General features: G+C 43.9%; 1 long non-coding RNA gene across 1 annotated transcript; it reads left to right on the top strand.

Annotated features, from left to right (window-relative positions):
• Positions 1-6348: 6348 nt before the first annotated feature.
• On the top strand, positions 6349-7075 carry LOC139372626 (uncharacterized). The gene is made up of 3 exons (XR_011627470.1): positions 6349-6480; positions 6583-6699; positions 6813-7075. It is a non-coding gene; the product is annotated as an uncharacterized lncRNA (long non-coding RNA).

Below are 7075 nucleotides of genomic sequence, written 5' to 3'. Positions count from 1 at the left end.
TGTGCATCATTTCAAGCACACCTTTCTCATTATCCTGTGGTGAGTTATTCACAATTTTTGATGAATAAATAAGGTTTTACATGTAAGATGGCTAAATAAAGAGCAAAATTATTGATTATTATTTGTGCCCTGGTCCTATAAGAGCTCTTTGTCACTTCCCACAAGCCGGGTTGTGACAAAAACTTACACTCATTCTTATGTTTAATAAATGTATCGTATAGTGTGTGTGTGTCAGGCTTACAATGATGGCAAAAAACAACATATGAGACTGTGCTGACCCTGGTACGCAGCTGGAGGTTGAATGTTTGAAGGGGTATGGGACTATAAAAAGTTTGGAAACCACTGTTGTAGAATAATAGTGAAGACTATATTTTAGATTTTAGATTCTTCAAAAAAGCCAGCCTTTGCCTTGACACCTTTGGACACTTGGAATTCTCTCAAACAGCTTTGCCTGGAATGCTTTTCCAACAGTCTTGAAGGAGTTCCCACATATGCTGAGCACTTGTTGGCTGCTTTTCCTTCACTCTGCGGTCCAACTCATCCCAAACCATCTCAATTGGTTTGAGGTCGGTGATTGTGGAGGCCAGGTCATCTGATGCAGCACTCCATCACTCTCCTTCTTGGTAAAATAGCCCTTACACAGCCAGGAGGTGTGTTGGGTCATTGTCATGTTGAAAAACGAATGATAGTCCCACTAAGCGCAAACCAGATGGGATGGCGTATCACTGCAGAATGCTGTGGTAGCCATGCTGGTTAAGTGTGCCTTGAATTCTAAGTAAATCACAAACAGTGTCACCAGCAAATCACCCCCACACCATCACACCTCCTCCATGCTTCACGGTGGGAACCACACATGCGGAGATCATCGGTTCATCTACTCTGCGTCTCACAAAGAAATGGAGGTTGGAACTAAAAATCTCAAATTTGGACATCAGACCAAAGGACAGATTTCCACTGGTCTAATGTCCATTGCTCGTGTTTCTTGACCCAAGCAAGTCTCTTTGTCTTAATGGTGTCCTTTAGTAGTGGTTTCTTTGCAGCAATTCAACCATGAAGGCCTGATTCACGTCGTCTCCTCTGAACAGTTGATGTTGAGATGTGTCTGTTACTTGAACTCTGTAAAGCATTTATTTGGGCTGCAATTTCTGAGGATGGTAACTCTAATGAACTTATCCTCTGCAGCAGAGGTAACTCTGGATCTTCCTTTCCTATGGCGGTCATAGCGCTTGAGGGTTTTTGCGACTGCACTTGAAGAAACTTTCAAAGTTCGTGACATTTTCCAGATTGACTGACCCTCATGTCTTAAAGTAATGATGGACTGTCGTTTCTCTTTGCTTATTTGAGCTGCTCTTGCTATAATATGGACTTGGTCTTTTACCAAATTATGCTATCTTCTGTATACCACCCCTATCTTGTCACAACACAACTGATTGGCTCAAACGCATCGAGAAGGAAAGAAATTCCACAAATTAACTTTTAACAAGTCACAGCTGTTAATTGAAATGCATTCCAGATGACTACCTCATGAAGCTGATTGTAACGTTCTGACCTTTATTTCCTTTGTTTTGTCATTATTTAGTATGGTCAGGGCGTGAGTTGGGGTGGGCAGTCTATGTTTGTTTTTCTATGATTTGGGGATTTCTATGTTTCGGCCTAGTATGGTTCTCAATCAGAGGCAGGTGTCATTAGTTGTCTCTGATTGAGAATCATACTTAGCTAGCCTGGGTTTCACTGTGTGTTTGTGGGTGTTTGTTTCCGTGTCTTTCACCACACGGTACTGTTTTGGGTTTCGTTCATTCCACATTTATTGTTTTTTTGTATTCAGTTGTTCGTGTGTACTATTTCTTATTAAAAGAACCATGGACACTTACCACGCCGCATATTGGTCCTCCGATCCTTCTCGCCTCTCCTCTTTGGAAGAAGAGGAGGAAATCCCTTACACTGATTGAGAGAATGCCAAGAGTGTGCAAAGCTGTCATCAAGACAAAGGGTGGCTGCTTTGAAGAATATATTTTATATTAATATATATTTTGATTGTATAACACTTTTTTGATTACTACATGAATCCATATGTGTTATTTCATAGTTTTGATGTCTTCACCATTATTTTACAATGTAAAAATAGTAAAATTAAAGAAACTCTGGAATGAGTAGGTGTGTCCAAACTTTTGACTGGTAATATTCTACAATGTATAAAATAGTAAAAATAAAAAAACTTTCACTGGTACTGTACATTTTTAGGTTTCCGGGAGGTTCTGAGATCATTTTACTATGGTTTCCTGAAAGGTTTCATTAACATTCTGAGAACGGAAATTATAGGTTGTTTTGAGGTTTTTGAATAACTTAAAACTTTCACTGAATGTTTAAACAAGACTTTTAATAACACTGCTAGCTCATTTTGGGTTTACTGTTTTGAACTCCAAGCATAGATAGGACACATGGAAATTAATTTGCTTAGGCATTAATCATGCAAACACATGTATTGTTTTGTGTGGAATGGCGTTAGTGAGAAGCTGTTCATTTTATCCTTTTGAAACTGACTCTATTTCAAGGAAACAAGCATTCATTAAGATCAGATGTGGCCAATTAATTGACAACACAGAGAACAGAATCTATATGTATTTAAATAACATTCTTACAATGTTCTTTGAACATTACTAATGTTTTCTTGTGGTTTTTATGAAACGTTTTTATTAATGATCTCAGAACATAACTTTAAATAGAATGAGGAAACCTGAAGAAAACATTGTCCTGAATTACTGACATTCCTACCGAAGAACATTGTTTCTTAACGTTCTCTAAACTGTTTGAGAACATTCCCAGTGTCAAACTAGTTGGAGAACGTTCCTAGAACATGACCAAAATTGGAACGAAGTGTAACCATGCTTTAACTTTTAGGAAACATTCTGTTAAAGTAATGAAATGAAATTAAACGTTCATTTTGTCAAGTTCCTTAAATGTGATGAGAATGTCCAAAAGGCAATCAACTATCCTGCACCATTCACAGAAAGTTGTGGGAAGGTCTAAGCATAGGACAACCACGCTCTCACCAAGCTCTAAGAAACCTATGGTTCTCAGAACGTTATGTGCTAGCTGGGATGACTGTCATTGAACATCCCCATATCATGATTAGATCATGAAAAACCCGCCAATCTATTTTCTAAGTTCTTTAAACAATAAAATCAAATTGACCAACATTCTGAAAATGTATATATATATAGCGCTTTTGGAAAGAAAATCTTAATTTGGACTGTGACACATTTTTGGGTGTTTTAACTCCGTACTCCAGTACTTTGGATTTTAAATGATACAATGACTATGAGGTGAAATTCTGAATGAATCGTGAATAATGATGAGTGAGAAAGTTACAGAGGCTCAAAGATCATACCCCCAAGATATGCTAACCTAACATGTACCTTTACAAATAACAGGGGAGGTTAGCGTTTATAACAGGGGGGGGGTATTTATGCCTCTCACTTTCTCACTCATCATTATTCACTCTGTCACGTCCTGACCTTAGTTCCTTTTTTATTTCTCTATTTTAGTTTGGTCAGGGCGTGAGTTGTGGTGGGCATTCTATGTTTTGTGTTCTACGTTTTCTATTTCTATGTGTTTGGCCTGGTATGTTTCCCAATCAGAGGCAACTGGCAATTGTTGTCTCTGATTGAGAACCATACTTAGGTAGCCTGTTCCCACCTGGTGTTTGTGGGTAGTTGTTTTCTGTTTTGTGTATTGCACCTTGCAGAACTGTTCGTTTGTCGTTTTGTTGTTTTTTGTTCAAGTATTCGTCTTGATTAAAAGGTATTATGAGTACTTACCACGCTGAACCTTTGTCTTCTCCTTCTCCCGACGACATTCGATACAGAACTATCCACCAAAAAAGGACCAAGCAGTGTGGTAACAAGGAGCAGAGGGTTCTGGACTCCTGGACTTGGGAGGAGATACTAGACGGTAAGGGACCCTGGAGTCAGGCTGGGGAATATCGCCGCCCCAAAGAAGAACTGGAGGCAGCGAAAGCTGAGTGGCGGTGATATGAGGTAAGGTAGTTCAACAGGCACTAGAGGCAGCCCCAAAAAATATTTTTTGGGGAGGCACACAGGGAGATTGGTGGAGTCAGGCGATAGACCTGAGCCAACTCCCGTGCTTACCAGGAGAGGCGTAGTACTGGTCAGGTACCGTGTTATGCGGTCAAGCGCACGGTGTCGCCAGTACGCGCTCATAGCCCGGAGCGCTATAGGCCAGCCCCCGCAAGTGCCATGCGAGAGTGGGCATCCAGCCAGGGCGTGTTGTGCCAGCTCAGCATGTTTGGTCTCCGGTACTCCGTTTTGGCCCAGGGTATCCTGCGCCGGCGCTGCGTGCTGTGTCTCCAGGGCGCTGGGAGGGTGCAGTTCACTTGCACTCTGGAGGGTCCGGGCTAAAGTGGTCATCCAGCCTGGAGGAGTGGTGCCAAGGCTGCGCACCAGAGCTCCAGTGCTCCCCCACAGCCCGGTCCATCCGGTGCCTCCTCAGCGCACCAGGCCTCCTTTAGGTCTCCCCAGCCTGGTGGGTCCTGTGGCAGCCACACGCACCAGGCTGTCTCTCCGTCTCCTCCCTCCAGGTTCTCCCTCCTGTCCGGAGCCGCCTGTCAGTCAGGAGCCGCCAGAGCCGCTCGTCAGTCAGGAGCCGCCAGAGCCGCCCGTCAGTCAGGAGCCGCCAGAGCCGCCCGTCAGTCAGGAGACGCCAGAGCCGCCCGTCAGTCAGGAGCCGCCCGTCAGTCAGGAGCCGCCCGTCAGTCAGGAGCCGCCCGTCAGTCAGGAGCCGCCCGTCAGTCAGGAGCCGCCCGTCAGTCAGGATCCGCCAGAGTCTCCCGCCTGTCCGGCGCTGCCAGAGTCTCCCGCCTGTCCGGCGCTGCCAGAGTCTCCCGCCTGTCCGGCGCTGCCAGAGTCTCCCGCCTGTCCGGCGCTGCCAGAGTCTCCCGCCTGTCCGGCGCTGCCAGAGTCTCCCGCCTGTCCGGCGCTGCCAGAGTCTCCCGCCTGTCCGGCGCTGCCAGAGTCTCCCGCCTGTCCGGCGCTGCCAGAGTCTCCCGCCTGTCCGCTATAAGGGTCCCCAGTCCGGGGTCGGCAGCAAGGGTCGCCGCTCCAAAGGCGCCACCTAAGTGGGCCAAGACTAAGGTGGAGTGGGGTCCACGTCCCGCGCCAGAGCCGCCACCGCGGTAAGATGCCCACCCAGACCCTCCCATATGGGTTTAGGTTTTGCGGCTGGAGTCCGCACCTTTTGGGGGGGGGGGGGGGTACTCTCACGTCCTGACCTTAGTTCCTTTTTTATGTCTCTATTTTATTTTGGTCAACGAGTGAGTTGGGGTGTGCATTCTATGTTTTGTGTTCCATGTTTTCTATGTGTTTGGCCTGGTTCCCAATCAGAGGCAGCTGGCAATCGTTGTCTCTGATTGAGAGCCATACTTAGGCAGCCTGTTCCCACCTGGTGTTTGTGGGTAGTTGTTTTGTGTATTGCACCTTGCAGATCTGTTCGTTTGTCGTTTTTTTGTTCAAGTATTCGTATTGATTAAAAGGTATTATGAATACTTTCCACGCTGCACCTTGGTCTTCTCCTTCTCCCGACGACATTCGTTACACACTCATCATTCATGATTATCTGTAATCATGGTAGCATCCATATTAATGTAGAAGTGTTTCGAATCATATTATATTCTTATTTACAATAAAAGTGGCTCCAAAATTACACAATACATTATTTACCATTATTTGCTATTGGGCACAATAATCTGAAACACAACCAAAACTAACTGCAAATGAATCGAATAAATTTGTAGAGTTACAAGCTTGATGTAGTCATTGCATGCTGGGAATATGGGACCAAATACTAAACTTTTGACAACATTAATACACAAGTGAATTTGACCAAATACTTTCGGTTCCCTAAAAGTGGACTATGTGCAAAAAGTGCTGTAATTTCTAAACGGTTCAACCGATATGGATGAAAATACCCTCAAATTAAAGCTCAGTGTGCACTTTAACCTCGTAGTCATTGTATTATTTCAGAAGTGCTGGAGCACACAGCCTAAACAACCAAAAATGTATCAATGTCCAAAAAACGTTTGGACTTCGCTTTAGGGGTGTTTTGTTGGTGAGAATACAGTGGGGCAAAAAAGTATTTAGTTAGCCACCAATTGTGCAAGTTCTCCCACTTAAAAAGATGAGAGAGGCCTGTAATTTTCATCATAGGTACACTTCAACTATGACAGACAAAATGAGAAAAAAAATCCAGAAAATCACATTGTAGGATTTTTAATGAATTTATTAGCAAATGATCATACCCTGACTCCAACATAACCCAGACTCAGCCAGCTGTCAATCACTCTGCTGCCTTCCTCTTTCTCACTGCAGATGACTCCCACCAAGGGAACTATAGCTGTGTTTATGAGATTTATGTTTTTTCTCAACTTCTCCTCCGAGAGTGATCTCATCTCCCTCACTGTCACAGGTAACTGAACATGAACCATACTTGGAACTTTGACATTAACAGATTTTCCACGAATGAATCTGATGCTTGGCAATCCACTAATTAAATGTGTTTCTGCTGCAGCCTCTCCTCTGACGGCTTTCATCATCAGACTGGTTGTAGTACTTCAGATGTGTCTGACAGCCAACACTGCTATCTATCTGTACATCAAGGTAAAGACATTAAAAAGTGATAAGTCAGGTGAACAAAATTAATATTTTAGAAGTCTTGGTTTAGTCACTGAAAATATCAGTTGGATTGTATTTTACCTGGGATTTTTTTATATTACTGACTCTTGGTGTGTGTTTTCTTAGACCACCAGGAGGCGAGGGGAAGGGGTGAATTTGGAGATGGTTTCTCTGAGGACCAGAGCTGAAGCCGGACCTGGAGAGAGCAGCCCAGGTGACAGACTAGGGTGAAGTTGACTGAAAAGTCTAAGTGTGGTCCATGGGACATCCAACTCTGACCTCACCCCATTGAAGTTGAAATGTAAAATGTTTGAAATGCAGTTGAAGTCATTTCAAATGTATAAAGGTTAGGGTTAAGGTTAGGATAAAGGGTAGGGTAAGCGTCCCAA

This window comes from Oncorhynchus clarkii, chromosome 18, assembly GCF_045791955.1.
Source record: "Oncorhynchus clarkii lewisi isolate Uvic-CL-2024 chromosome 18, UVic_Ocla_1.0, whole genome shotgun sequence".
NCBI lineage: Eukaryota > Metazoa > Chordata > Actinopteri > Salmoniformes > Salmonidae > Oncorhynchus > Oncorhynchus clarkii.
This window is presented reverse-complemented; position numbering and strand designations above follow the sequence as displayed.